Raw genomic sequence first — 16,122 nt, 5'->3', positions numbered from 1 at the left:
TGGGAAGTCTTAAGACTTAGCCCTTCCTACAGGCTTTCATGCTAACCTGAGATCTTCTCAGAGATGACGGTTAAAGTTCTTGAAGCTCTTTCCAATAGTCTTGGCTGCCATAGGGGAGCTTGGTTCTTTTGGGGGGATTTCCCTGAAACAGACAAACTCTCATGGGAAACCATAGGAAAACAGTGTTACAGGTTGAATGTGTTACCCTAAATTCATCTGTTGAAGTCCTAGTCCCAGTACATCAGAATGTGACCTTATTTGGGAAAAAGGTCAGAGCAGATATAATTAGTTAAAATGAGGTCCTATTGGAGCAGATAGGCCCCTAATCCAATATGACTAATATCCTTATAAAAAGGGGAAATTTGGATACAGACAGGGAAAATGCCATATGAAGATGAAGGCAGAAATAGAGGTGATGCTTTTACAGGTCAAGGGATACAAGTTATTGACAAGAAAAACTAGAAACTAAGTGAGGGTCATGGGACGGATTCTTTCTCACAGTCTCATAAGGAACTAACCCTGCTGACACCTTGATCTTGGACTTCTAGTCTTCTATACTGGGAGACAATAAGTTTCTGCTGTTTAAGCCACCTAGATACTTGTTTCAACAATCCTAGCAACTAATATAGGCATTAACCTATATTTGGACCTTTAATACCCTGAATTAGATTTACATTGTTGACCAAAGTGGCTCACTGGAAAATGAGAGGCTGACATAGAGGAATTATTGAAGTCAGACGTGCAGCCCCAGAAAACTCCTCTGGACTTTGCACTTAAATTAGGGAAGAGTTTAAGGGTATTTTCTTAGTAATGGTGCAACAATTGCCTCCAGATTAAAGTGATCTCCTTAAAAAGAAGTTGCTGCTGTCCACGTCAATCGCTTGTCAGCTAAAGTGAGCAAACCCCATGCCCCCAGTTGGAATACAGTGTTGCTATGTCTGCTGAGTCAAGGTATCCCCACCTGCTAGAGTGCTGTGCAGGTCAGACTTCGGAAGCTCATTTTGTTAAACCATGAGATGCCACTATGTGCAACAAACTAAAAGCAAATGCTCCTTGCTTAGTGGATTAGAGCCATTCTTGCTCTCTTTACCCCTTTACCCATCCTTTCTTCTCTACTCTGACCTCAGCAGCTTTAAGGAGAAAGACAATTATGAGTGACACCAAGGTCTCCCTGCATCCATGGAGAATCAAAGGTCATAAGCACCTATCTAAATGTTTGAGGTGTGGGGACCTTTGGGGAGGGGTAAGGAAGGAAATCAGAATGTTATACCTATGTTGTACACAAGTCACCATCCTACCTGGCCTTGTTGGAATGGGGCAGTGAATTCAATTAATAGAATTTAGGCAGAAATCATAGTGGAGAAGGGAAGCAAATGTGCCTTGTGTTTAGGGCCTTTTAGGCTAATTCAGTGCATTGTTGTCACATCAGTATCTGAATGTATATTAGGAATTGATGTGTTATATGCTCATATTCCCCTGTTCCCTAAATGCCAGAAGGAATTCTCCTGATCAGTAAGAGCAGCATGTAGGTAAATGCTAGTAACTTTGGTGCCCTGCAACGTTAGCCACATCTTTGAGCTACAAGTCTCTCCTCTGATAGTTTTAGTGATTACAGCCTCTGGTAAGAGAAGTCAGGCTTCCCCAGAAGTCCTCTTTGAGGTTTAGACTTATTGCCTCCCTGAAAGAGCCACTAAACAACTCTTACTATCAAACCTTTATTAGTCTGCCACTAGGCTCTTGTCAGACTGAATGCCTTACCCATGACGGTCTTGAGACCGTCCAGCCTGATACTCCCACTTCAGAGTAGGTTGACTCAGACTCAGTGATTAACAAGGTGGGAATGGCTCACAAGTCTCACTTGGTAAATAGAAACAGGATGTTCAAGCTTGCAGCTAGCCTAACCCCAGTGGCATCTCAGCTTTCCATGGGAAAGTGGCAGCTATCACTGTGGAGAAACTTCATCCCCTACTCTGCTGCTTACAGCACAGCTCCCGGCTCTGCGGAGCCTTGGTCCACAGAGGTTTCCTACATGTCCAAGCCTGGCTCACTGACAGTTCAGCCAAACTAAAACCCAGTGGTGCCCTGGTATAGTTTTACTTATTCCTGAGTTGTTGCTAATGTCCTAGCTCTTTGAACAATTACATATTAGCAAACTAAAGATACCCCTCTCTGGAGCCATGAACAGTCAGAACAAATCACAATTGCTGACTGATTCATGTAAACACCTGCGATAAGGACCTGTTCTCTAAAGATATGGAATGGAATGCAGAGACTGAATGAAACTGCCCCATTCACATTTCCACCACAACTACCCTGGATTCATCATTGTAGTGAACAGAGCAACACACTCACCATCACAGGCCAGGCACAACAATCTGGTTCAGACCTTTGACCCCTTCGTGAAGCTATCAGTGGTACATCACCAATGTTGACACTGTTTTTGGATCACAGTGTTGCATTCCAGCTGGATCAGCTCATTGCTCTTACATTATTGTAGCCCTTGGAAATAAACTCTGTATTGTTTTAGCTTTCTTGGAACATTTACAGTCTAACCATGGTGTACGTTTAATTGCAAAAGCTACTCAACAATGTGCTGATACTCAAATTATTCAACTCCATGCTTCCTACCATCCTCAAGTACTTGTATCACTGACCACTAGAATGAACTTCTCAAAAATGGACTAAAATTTTTTTGACTCTACTCCCATCACCTCCTCTCGGTTTACACACCTTAATAAAGAAGTTTGATTACTGAATGCAGTTGTCTCAAGAAAGGAATCATCTCTTCTAGGCTGCTTCTTGAGTAATGAACAGAATGAAAGGGATAAGGAGCTGCCAAATAAACCTAATTTAAAACTTCAGGACTTTGCTCTGACTTTTCCTGGGCATGATCTTCTTTCTGTTCATAACAGAAATCCCAGGCCAGCATGGCTTTCCAGCCTCTGGGTTGGCAGCCCGGATACCATGGGACCTAGAAAATGCAGACTTAATTTGCTGCTTGGATTCCCTTGTTGGGTTAACACGGTCCTAAATCATAAGATGATCTCTTGATTGAGTATAATTTTACCAAGTCCCCACATAGGCCAAAGGGAGGAATTCAATCAATTTTTCTGAATTTTAATTAAAAATGCCCTTGTCAGGGCACCTGGGTGGCTCAGTCGGTTAAGCATCTGCCTTTGGCTCAGGTCATGATCCCAGAGTCCTGGGATCGAGCCCCGCATCCAGCTCCCTGCTCAGTGGGGAGTATACATCTCCTTCTCCCTCTGCTCCTCCCTCTGCTCGCTCACTCTCCCTCTCAAATAAATAAATAAAATCTTTTTAAAAAAATTTTTTTTAAATTAAATAAAAATGCCCTTGTCTTTCACCATCTAGCCTTTGTAGGTGAATGGTCTGGGTGAAAATAGGGGAAAATTCACAAAAAAGTGAAGTTACAGCTACTAAAACAGATTCATGGTGATGAAGGAGAAGCAACAACCCTGGCCCCTGGAGAGCAAACATATTGACGGCCAGGAAATGTGGCAGAGGGGAGAGTATTAATATCTTTATCATCCCTGGATCCTTCCTCATAAAAGAAGATCCTTTAGTTTGGTTCCAAACTGTATTAAATGCCTTAAATTTTGCTGACTACTGGCCTGCCATTTCCAATGAGACAACTCTGAACATGAATTAATTACCATTCCCTTAACATTACTGAATCCATCAGACACGGGATGGCTCCAGCACATGCATATCCTACACAAACTATCTTTCCCACCCCATTCCTATAGCTGTTGCTCAGTCATTCCGTGGACCTAATAAGTACCATTGGCTGGTGGCATGGATCTTTAGGACAGGTTGGGCTAACTGTACTCAGTGCTTCCACAAACAAAGAATAGACTCATGTATTCAAATTGAACTGGGAACCCCACTGTCTACTAGCTTTCTGGGAAGCAACAGAGGAGGCATTATCAACCTGTTTCCCCTGACTAAAGTAGGTTCTACTTGAGAGATCCCAAGAATGGTAAACAAAACGATTTTCTTTCCGGGGCACCACATGCCACCTGGGACTATACTCCTTGTGTGGAAGCACAGCATTAATTTTCCTTCATTCTGAAAACTCAGTGACTTGTACTGTAAGGGTATGGAGTAATAAGGAAGGAATATGACACCTTCAAATGTCTAATGCAATGCCAAGCGTAGACGCCTGCAGAGGAGTACAGAGATGTCTCCAGAGTGGGATCATCTTTGATTACCCAGGGAAGCTTCCTGGAGGGATAACTGACTAATTATTTATGCATACACTGCAAGCAGATGTCCTGGTGATGGGAGTCATACAGTTAGACTAAGGTGCAATAAAATTTCCCCCAACTTTAGCTGAAGTCAAAGTCACCATGTAAGCCCTCGAAGGCTTCACACCCAGCCTCAGTTTGCTGGTCTGGGTGATTATGAATGATGATAAAATTGCCCTAGACTTTCCCCTTGCAGGTCAAGGTGGAGTCTATGCAATCTCTAACCTGACCAAGGGCAGAAGTCACTACAGAAACTTGAGGAGAAAGCCACCTGGCCTTCGAAATTAAAACTGGTGTTTTATGGGGCTTGTTCAGCTGTTTGGGTCTGGGATTCCGGGGCAAGGTTGAGGTCAGTATTCAGCATGGCTTCATTCTGCTGCCCAGAGTGCTGTTGATACTAGCTATAATTAAATGCTGTATGAGCCAAATTGAACAGATTTGGACTCAGTTCTTTCAATCAGATTAATCAGGGTGCTATACTTGTAAAATTCACCAGAAGCCAAGATGGCGTAGAAATTAGTGATGAATATTGTTGGGAAATAATTTTCCATGGACACCTCATATTTATGCATGTCTTACGACTAGAGTCTCTGACTGCCTTTTTCCCACACTATCTTTTTCAAGGATGTTTGTATAGCAAACTACCTTGGAAGATACAGGTAGTATCTCCCTCTGGAGCAAAGGAAGGCATACCTACAGTCCGGGATAAAAGACTCAGGTTCGATAAAAGGCTGGAAAAATATTCACTGGCTCACTGCATTCCCCAACACTCCCTTTTGTCTTAAATGTACCTAATCTGTTTCATCACTCTTCTATTACCTACCCAACCCAGTGGGCTTTAGAGATTGTGGCTCTTACATATTTCTCTAGGAGAGCAAACCTGTTTTATGAAAATTATGATAAAATGGAATGTTCACTGTATCAAAAGAGTCTTTCCTTTATAACTCATAGCTCATATTAGGATTTCATTAAATATCTACCCTTGATACATCTAAAAGTGATCTTATTTATGATCTTCAGAACTGTAACGTAGTTGTCAAGAATACAGTTTCTATAAAGTGAGATTTACGCTAGTACTGTTGTTCTCATACTTCTGATATGAGATAGCTGTGTGTCATTATTTAAATTATAGATGGCACAGGGTGGTAGGTTTGCATCCTGGAGCTGGCCCAGTAGTACAGACATTAATAGTTTTGGGTTCAGTCCCCAGAGAGTGGTTGTGTCAATAACTCGAACATTATGACTCATGACAAACTTTCTGCCTGATGATTTTGAGACCAGATAAAGTCCCAGATTACACCTTTGCTTCCTGTTTACTGAACAGTAATCCTCTTAACTGGAAAACTGGATTCTTTTTTTTTTTTTTTAAGATTTTATTTATTCATTTGAGACACAGAGATACAGAGAGAGAGAGAGAGAGCATGAGCAGTGGGAGAGGCAGAGGGAGAGGGAGAAGCAGACTCCCGGCTGAGCCAGGAGCCCGATGTGGGGTTCGATCCCAGGACCCTGGGATCATGACCTGAGCCGAAGGCAGACGCTTAACCATCTGAGCCACCCAGGCGCCCCGGAAAACTGGATTCTTAACACAAGGGCAAGCCAGAGTCCCACACCCATTTGGATGGACAGAGTATAGGGCAAATAATGTCCTCAGCTTCCTGTCCTGCGAAGGTGGTTCATGGTACCGGAGGCAGAAGTATTACTAATGCGAACAATGCAATCTGCAAACCCTCAGCTCGTACTGTGTTATTTAAGGTAGGCTAACCCTCAAATAAACAAAACCCAAAGTGTTAGTAGCCTGCGTGAGCTGTTTATCTTTTACAAAATGGGGGGTGGGAGGCGGGGTGACTTTTCATTAGTCATTCAGGGCCCGGACAGACAAAACTCTCATCTTCAGCAACACCCCAAGCATAGATACCCATTGGGCAGAAGGGGAAAGAAAATGGGAATGTTTGTACGGCAGGTTGTTATGTTCGGGCTTGGAGGCAACATGTGTCCTTTCTGTTCACACTTTGTTAGCTTCAACTAAGTGACATGGCTAGCCTCACTGCAAGGAAGGGGAAGAAATTGATCACATGAGTGACCAGCGCAGTTCCCGGCATAAAGATTCATTGAGGACATACTTAGTACTGGGCAGTGTTCTGCGCTTTGTGCCACCAGTTATTTGGCAGTCCCACATGGTCAGGAGATTGAATGTTTTTGGCCTCATCAGGCCCATCTTCAGGTCTGGAAGCAATGTGGCACTGAGAGTAGGTGACAATGAAGGTAGAATCTTTCTTTTCTTTAATTTTATTTTATTATGCTATGTTAATCACCATACATTACATTAGTTTTTGATGTAGTGTTCCATGATTCATTGTTTGCGTATAACACCCAGTGCTCCATTCAGTACATGCCCTCTTTAATACCCATCACCAGGCTAACCCATGCCCCCTCCCTCCTCCCCTCTAAAACCCTCAGTTTGTTTCTCAGAGTCCATAGTCTCTCATGGTTGGTCTCCCCCTCCGATTTCCCCCTCTCATTTTTCCGTTCCTGCTATCTTTTTTTTTTAAACATATAATGTATTATTTGTTTCAGAGGTACAGGTCTATGATTCAACAGTCTTACACAATTCACAGCGCTAACCATAGCAGCCATCAAAAAAAATGAAATCTTGCCATTTGCAATGAAGGTAGAATCTTAATGTGGCAACGCATGTAAGCCTCCAGGGGAAGAGCATGATGTACCCTCTTCCCTCTCTCAGAACAGGACAACGTTGATTATGCTCTCTGGATTTTGTCCATCATCTGCTGAACCTACTGGACCAAGGCCCAGAACCTTTTATCTCTAGGGAAAGATGAAATGCATCTGAGTGAAGAGCAAAAAACACCCTCCCTATTATAAACCGGGGGGTTCCCAGGTGAGGGAGGTAAGGAACCTTAAAAAAGAAACCCAAATAATAAGTCCTATTATAACCTAGCAAAGGCAAGGAAATGTCTCTGATCCATAGATTTCTTATGTGGATAGTGGGCATCACCACTCTTTGGCTACAGTATGGGTTATGAAGGAATGCTGGAGGGGTTCATTCTCCTTTAATCAGATGCCCTGGCCAATCATATCTTGCATGCAGGCTGCTTCCCACCCAACCAATTGCACACTGAGTGCAATTTTTTTCCAGGACAAGTTTTGCACTAAGAGCAGAAATCTTGCAGAACATCTGTTAATAGGAGCTCATCGCCGCCAGAGCTGTTAAGAGTCTGTACAGAATTTTCTTGCAGCTGAAGCAACCTGCATAAGAATCTCTTGTAGTTATTTATAGGGTGTTCCCTGAGCATTAGGTGTCATTCCTTTTTAAACCCTGATACCAAGTGAGAGGAGACCAAGAGTACCATGCATTAGACTTCAATTGGGAGCCAGACAGTGGACCTCTAAATGTGGACCACTTGCTTTAGAATCATTGGAGGAATGGGATGCTTGTTAAAATTGCAGAATCCCAGGGAAACAATCACAGACCTAACAATTAGAATAGCAGGATTGGGGCCCAGGGATCTGCATTTTGCACAAAATTCTCAAGAAATTTTTATCAGCATTTTCAATCCCAGTGATCTATTATAGTTCTTCCCAAAGGGTTGGGGTAACTGTTAAGGTTTACCCCTGGGTGGCAAGATGTGCTAACAACTAATATTTTTCTAACCACGTGGATTGCTTGGTAAGCATTTCAACCCACAGGTCCCCTACTTCCTGTACCATAGTGATTTACCGAGGCAAGGAGCATGCAGCTTCCTTGGATTCCTTCTATCTTGCTTATTCCTAGCTCTCCAAGGTTCAGTAGGTTAGGGAGATGATATGCACGGTCTAGTACACTGAGTCTAGAGTAAAAGAGACCCCAAAATGCCAGACCATACACCATACACAGGGTTACATCTGTGACAAAGACTAAATGACAGTTACTAAGAATCTGTGCCAAGGAAACCATGAACCAGAAGATAAAATGGTAGAATTCAGACCTATAAAAGCCGATCAATTGGTTTATAGGGGTTTCACTGCATTTATTCTCAAATGTATAATCAGTATCTTTAGTGTAATCCATGATAAATAACTTTTTGATTTTTATTCACACACTCGTCACTGAAATGTGACTCATCTCCAGAATTTTTCCCTACCCCAAGATGATTAGTTTCATATGTTGCTCCCCTTTTCTTTTCCCAGCCTTCTAGTTTCACTGCTGGCTTTTTCTCAAGCCTCATTCTCAATTCTCAGGATGAACTACCTCCCTCTATGTATTCCTGATGTTGAAATGCAATTTAAAAAAATAGAAAAATTAATCAGTGTTGGGAAACAGACCAAATATTTTGGTAATGGTGGAAGGAAGATTTCTAGCTCTGAGAAGACTGGCAGGAAAAACCTGCAGACCCTGTAAGGCACCTACCAGCACAAAAAGCAAAGATAATTTTTTAGTTACCCAAGTCAAAAACTGTAAAATAATGCCATCTATCTTCTTGTAAAAAGGAAAACTCCCCAAATCTACATACTTATGTAATATTTACAACTGACTCAAATCAATAGCTTTTGGATCACTTCTCATGCAGGAAATAAATAGAATTACATGTAATTGATGTTTTTCCCACTATTTTTCCTGTCTTCTTTGTGATTCTGTGAATTACTCAGTATTCATATGTTTCCTTTTTGTGTTTAAGTCAGCCACAGCTAGTTTCTGTTGCTTGCAATGCAGAACTTTGACTGATGGACAGACCAACAATTTCTGTGTCAATTAATTCTGGGGAAAGATCATTCTTTCAAAGAAGGCTGTGGCTAACCATGGGAGGGGGGCCCGTGATCCTAAATTAATTATAAGCTATATCAGTGTGATCCTGTTCTCAGTGAAACATAACAGAGCCAACAGGAGAAGAGATCGATACATATAGTAATAGGATATGCAAGGAATAGAGTGGGAGATTTGCTACTATTACTGACATCTCTGAAAGATTAGCATAGAAATATAACTTATAAAAAAGAGAGAGAGAGAGGGAAACAAATTCATAAGAGACTTAACAATAGAGGACAAACTGAGGGTTGACGGAGGGAGGTGAGTGGGGGATGGGCTAGATGGGTGATGGGTATTAAGGAGGGTACTTGTTATGATGAGCACTGGGTGTTGTATGTAGGTGATGAATCACTGAATTCTACTGCTGAAACCAATATTGCACTGTATGTTAACTAGCTAGAATTTAAATAAAAATTTAAAAAGAAAAAAAAGAAATATAATTTATAGGTCTGTCTTAGCTTGGGCCATTATAACAAAATGCCATAGACTGGTGGCTTAAATATCAGACATTTAGTTCTCACAGCTCTAAAGGCTAGAAAGTCTAAGATTAAGGTGGTGACAGATTCAGTTCCTGAAGAGGGCCCTCTTCTTGGCTTATAGATGTCTGTTTTCTTGTTGTATCCTCACATGGCTGGCCTCTTCCTCTTCTTATAAGGACACTAATCCCCTCTTAGGGACCCACCCTTATGACTTCACCTAAACCTAATCACCTACCAAGGGCCCTGATACTGTCACATTGGGAATTGGAAAAGGCTTCAACATATGGATTTTAGGGGACATAAATATTCAGTCCTTAACAAGGTCTTCAAGAGACCTCAGAATTTGAAAAGAAAGGATACTGAGAAAACTGTATTGGTATCTTATTGCTGCTATAACAAATTACCAAAAATTTAGTGGCTTAAAACAAAAGGTTATTACCTTACAGTTCTGAAGATCAGAAGTCCTAAAATCAAGGTGTCAGCAGGGCTGCATTCCTCCTAGCGGTTCTAGAGAAGAATCCATTCTCTTGCCTATTTCAGTATTTAGAGGCCACGTGCATTCCTTGGATCATGGCTCCTTCCTTGAATCACTCCCACCTCTGCCTCTATCACCACATCTTCTCTGACTTTGATACTCTTGTCTCTCTCTTATAAGAACCTCTGTGATTATATCAGGCCTATTCAGAAAATCCAAGATACTGTCCACATACCAATATCCTTAACTTGATCATGTGTACAAAGTCCCTTTTGCCATATTCACAGGCTCTGGGGATTAGGACATAAACATCTCAAGGAGAGGAAGAGGATGGGGAGGGGAGGGTATGATTCTGTCCACCACAACATATCAAATGTTACATATGTGAGAACAGCCACATCACAGCTCAGGACTCCCTATTTAGTTCATAGTTCTCACTACACTACTGTACCACTTTTTTTTCATATGGTACAACTCTTGGCTTCACTAAAATCACCTTTACCCAAGTTACACTGGAGAAACCACAGATTTCCAAAGAAGGCCAAGAAAGTAGGTCTGAGTAGTCTTGGAAATTATGGCCATTTATTTATGGTCTTTTTTTAATGGGTCTCTTGGCAGAGGTGAAAATGAAAGGAAAGAAGAAAGAAGAAAGAAAGAAAGAAGAAAAAGAAAGAAAGAAAGAAAGAAAGAAAGAAAGAAAGAAAGAAAGAAAGAAGAAAGAAAGGAGGGTAGAGGGAAGAAAAGAAAGAAGAAAGAAAGAGAAAGAAAGAAGAAAGAAAGGAGGGAAGAGGGAAGAAAAGAAGGAAGGGAGATGAGTTCAATAAAATGAATGCACATTATTTTGGCAGATAAATAAAAACATAGCCCTGGGTGGTTTGATTTTCATTCCCTTAGGATAATAAAATGGAATGAATCTAGAGCTGCTTTATTCTGCTGACTTTAGCTCCTATCTGTGGGGCTGGAGTGATAGAGGAAGGGATCAGGAAACCATGGCTTCTATTCTCTATAATGTCATTTAAGATTCAAGTGTTATCTTACCTCATGTTAAAGCGGACTATTTACATTTTTATGAATACATTTCTTAAATAGATTGTAAATTCACATTTGATGAGTGTTTACTGTGTGTCAAACACTGTACTATGTCATTTACATAAATTACCATATTTCTTCTTTACAGTTGCCTTACTTTCACAGGTTTAGACAGTTCAGTAGCTTGTCATAGTAGGGCCAAAGGTCAAAAGTCTTATGTAGCTCACTCTCATATCTCCTTTGTGGTATTTTCTCACAAGAACGTTCACAATTCATATAATTCAGACAGAAAACCATATAATAAAGATAGCAAATCCAATGTACATTAAGTTGTACTGTACATAAAATACATTTATATGTATCTACTCACTTGATCCTTACCAAAACCCTACAGAAGGTATAAAAGTTACTATCTATAATGTCTTTGGTTTAAAGACAAGAAAAGTGAAGATTATGTCAATTCCTTCCGATTTACATAGCTCATTACAGATAACTTCTATTTTGATTTCTTTTTATTCTATCATGCATTATAATAAACAAACACCAACTGTTGATTTCTCCAGACACATAAAGGAAAAGAATGATGTCTTAAGGAAGGAGCTATAGGTTTGGAATCTAATGATGGGCTCCTGGGTGAATGAATAGAGCCATGACCCTTATCATTGTATGAGTCCCTCACTCCTCTGAGCCTTGGGTCCCCACATCTAAAATAAGCAAAACCCTCTCCCTCATAAACAAGGGGATGACGTGTATGAAAGTACTTGGTAAATTGCAAAAGTTATTTAGAGGCAAGATTTTTTTTTAACTGAACAGCATTAAAATCATTCTAGTAGAGCAAATGTTGTTTCACACTCTAATCTTTTCAATAGGGTATTGATGCTTCTCAAGTGAAACCTCATTACCAGCTCTTTGAATCTGGTTAAACCAGTTTAGGACTTTTTGTTTCTGCATTCCAGTTTGATGTTTTTTGCCATGTGGGGAGCCATAATATAGAGACAGCAGAAATCATAAAGATCCTTCAAAATGCATTCTAAATGACATTTTATTAAATACTTATGTTTTGTAAACATACTCATGATTACATTCAGTGAAATTGTTTTGCTGTAAATGTCATTGGAAATGAGTATTATTTTATCATATTGGCATGGGCTAATTTTAATTTTTTATGTTGCTGATAAAGTTCCCATTCAGAAAAAAAGAACCTCATGCTCTATGCAAATGGATCAATGGACAATTTACTTCCTTTTCATTATTTTTACTGGTGTTAGAAAATGCATAACATTATTGTATCATTTAGTTATGTTTGGATTTTATTTTCAACAAAAAAGAAAAGAACAGCAATATGAATGTCAAAGGTAGATGCAGCTGTTGGGAAGAAAGAATTTCCTATGCCCTCAAGATCCTTCTAGCTGGACTAAGAATCAAATTGACATGAGAGAGATTAACAGGAGGAAATCAAATTGAATTTCATACACATAGGGAATCCACACAGACATGAAATTCCAAAGACAGTGAAGCAACATGAGGCTTATATGAGCTAAGGAAAGGGGTAAGAATCTGAGGATATAGAGGAGAAAGACCATTAGGAAGAGGGTGAATGGAGATGTTTGGAAGACAAAACAAATAGTTTGCATACTATTATACAAGTAAGTCTCTTGGATAAAGAGGAATCTCTGTTAATAGCTCTCGTCCTGGTACCTGCAGGCAGTTGAGGGGGAGCTTAGAAAGCTTTTTCTGAATCTGCTGGGTTGTGTTTGCTTGTAACTCAAAACAATGTTTACACCAAAGGGGCCCATCTTGGGGCAGCCTGCCCTTGGCCCCTACACAGCCGAGAGATAGTTGTCATTTGTCACTCAATGCTTCTTACATGAGTCTTTGATTTATTCCATTGTTAATTCCATACAATTAGTAACAGAGTGGGGTAGCTCTTTAAGGTTTAAGAGAAGCCTTCAAACATGTCTCATTTGATTCTCCTAGTACCTTAGTTTAGGAAAGTGGGCCAGGCAATGTTATCACCATTGTAAAATGGGGAATTTGGGACTCAGGCTAATTTGCCAAGCAGTAACTGACAAGTCTGATCCAGATCTTCCAATTGCTGTGTTTTTGCTCTTTACGCTATGCATTCATTGCCAGTGGTTGCCAGGTAACTTTAGGGCTGGCTAAGCCTACCTTTCTGTAGGGGGTACTCAAGGGGTTTAGTCAGGTTAATGGTTGATTGTAAAAGCAGCAGTAACAGCGGAGGCCTGGAAGGCCAGCCCCAGAACGCAGCGCGGCAGGGCCAGGCGCCTGCTCCCTGAAGTCGTGAAAGGGCCAAGGAGCGCGTCTTAGAGGGACCTGGACCCGGGGCCCTGGGCGCCCTGGGCGCCCTGAATCCTACTTGTCTATGAAATGCAGTTAACATATCAGCTGGACCTATTTCCCGAATGCAGGGTGACCCTTCTGTTATTTAAAGATGTAAAAAATGCTGGAGTCTTGAGAAAATAGGCCATGGAAGGTGCTATTGATGGTTCATTAATAAACCTTAAGGTGATTGTCGATCCATTTCAGATACTTGTGGCAGCAAAGAAGTTCATCTCTACAAACTGGGAAAAATGAAGACAAGAACCCTATCAACAGAAATTATTTTCAACCTTTCCCCAAATAACAATATTTCAGCTTTGAAAAAATTTGGTATCTCAGCAAATGATTCTTCAATTCTTATTGTTTACACTGAAGAGGGAGAAAAACAAAGAAATCAAGAAGACCTAATATCTCAGGTTGAAGGTCATCAAGTTTCTCTAAAAAACCTTCCTGACATAACAAATATTACAGAAGTCAAAAAGATATATAAACTATATTCACAAGAAGAAAGTATTGGAACATTATTGGATGGTATCATTTGTAGAATGTCAACAAAAGATGTTTTGTGAAATGACAGAAGTATTAAAAATTTTAAGCATTTATTAAAAAACAAAACAAAAAAAAGCAATAACAGCAACAACCTCAAAAATAATATTAGCTGATAATTTCTCAGTGCATAATGGGTGCCACTCTTGTTTTAAGCATCACATTTGTATTAACAATTTGCTATTCACAATAAACCTGTGAGGTAGGTACTATTTTTAATCTTCTCAACACTGGAGTGTATTGACCTACTACTTTTCCGATTTTATAAGTGATGAAATTGTATTCAAAGAACTCAAGTGACTTGTCCAATGTTTACACCACTACTAAATCATGGGGAGAAAAGCAGTGTGACTGAAGAATCTATGCAATTAACTACTTTACCATATTGTCCTCAGAGTTGACTTTGATCTTTGTTGTTTTTTTTTAATAAAGAAAAGATAAAAAGAGAAGTATTCAAACAAATGAATTAGTAGCTTATTCTCTCCTATTTCCTTTTGTATCAGTAATACTCAGTCATGTAACTGAACATAGACTAGAAATATCTAGAGACTTTTAAGAATAGTGAACTGTTTTGGAATGGATACATGTAGCTCAAGTACCAGAGGCTCCACGAAGAAATATTAATTGGGCTCTGAACCATGCAGATTAAGAAGCATACAAATATAAATCAAATCAGAATTGTTGAAATTAAAGAACATACTGCTCCATGAAATGATCCAAAATAGAAACCCTGATTCCATGGTAGGAAAAACTGGCTAAACACCAAAACTTGAAAAACACATGCACAGACCTGAGAACATCCTCCAAAAATGTGTTTCTTTTTATCACCAACCTAAGATTTATTATTTTCACATCTCTGGAAAAGCCTTGAAAACAGTGGTTAAAATACATTTAATATTTAACTTACTAAACTTATTGTCAGTCATTTCAGCTGATAGTTCTGAAAGTCACATACTGCCTTCTTATTTATTTATTTTTCATGAATTGAACTGATCTTCAAATAGTGTTAACTTTAGGGCTGGCTAAGCAATTCCTTAAGCTCCTCCTATTCCTACATAACCAATTCTTTTCAGCATGGGGAATACAGAGAAAAGGGTATCAGGGAGCAAGAATTCCTTTCCCCTTCAAGAATCCTTGTAGCTGGACCAAGAGTCAAATTGACATGAGACAGATTAACAGGAGATATTCAAATTTAATAGTATGTACAGGAAATCTACACAGACATAGGAATTCCAAAGACAGTCAGGAAAATGAGGAATATTTGTCATCCTGAACTAAGAAGGGGGGGCGGGTATTGGTCTGGAACTTGAGAGGAAAGGAATACAATTCACAGGATAATAAGAAGAGCAGATGTTTCATAATTAGATGTTTGCCCTGCCATACAGATGGGTCACTCAGATAATATTTATGTCTGCTATTAATCCTTAATCTGGAAAAAATCCCCAATTTAGATTCTTCCATGCAGTTAAGGGAGGAGAAAAATTTCTCAGGAAACTGTAGGGTCTCAATTGCCTTCAGCTCAAATAGTCTGCATGCCACGTGGCTCATCCGGGGGCAGCCTACCCTTGGCCCTTACAGTTCCCTCCTCTGAAACTTCAGGGAAGGTGACTTGGTATACTGTTTCATGTCCTTGAACTAGTCCCTTACTCCCAACAATAGGTCAGTTCAGTTAAGTTCATTTCATGAGGCAGTGATGCAGTTGTGTTCTAAAAGTTAGGCTTATGGTTCCAGTAGTCAGGTATTAAATGAAAAGTATTTCTATGGAAACAAAAGAAAAACAACAGTTAATGATTGGATCAAATTATAAACTTGTTTCTGAGTTCTCAAAGATAGCCAGTCAAGATTTCTAGATGTCAGGCTCCAAGCATCTGCAGATAGAGTGAGGGCAAGCAGTGACAATCTGATCGATTGTCCTGGTTTGTAGTTTAAATGTCTGGGGATCTTTTTGAGTGGCCCACAGAGCAATAGACACAAAGATCATCTATACATCAACTATTGTGGTAATTTCTCTGCAGTTTACATCAAGTTGTTTATATTCAGTTTGAAGGGATTTAGAAAAAAGGGTAGTATTAGCTCTCAAATGATTCTAAGTCAAAAGATGGGGGAAAACAATCAAATGTTAGTTTAGAGAGTTGTAACCAGGCATTGGAGGACTAGAATAAACCAGGATTTAGTCCAGTTTAT

The 16,122-nt window shown here is 40.0% G+C and overlaps 1 pseudogene; it reads left to right on the top strand.

Moving 5' to 3' along the window:
* The first annotated feature begins 12,557 nt into the window (after positions 1–12,557).
* On the top strand, positions 12,558–14,365 carry LOC145720310 (EKC/KEOPS complex subunit TPRKB pseudogene; annotated as a pseudogene).
* Positions 14,366–16,122: the final 1,757 nt, after the last annotated feature.

The sequence above is a fragment of the Leptonychotes weddellii genome, chromosome 2 (assembly GCF_054177405.1).
Source record: "Leptonychotes weddellii isolate Sample4059 chromosome 2, ASM5417740v2, whole genome shotgun sequence".
NCBI lineage: Eukaryota > Metazoa > Chordata > Mammalia > Carnivora > Phocidae > Leptonychotes > Leptonychotes weddellii.
This window is presented reverse-complemented; position numbering and strand designations above follow the sequence as displayed.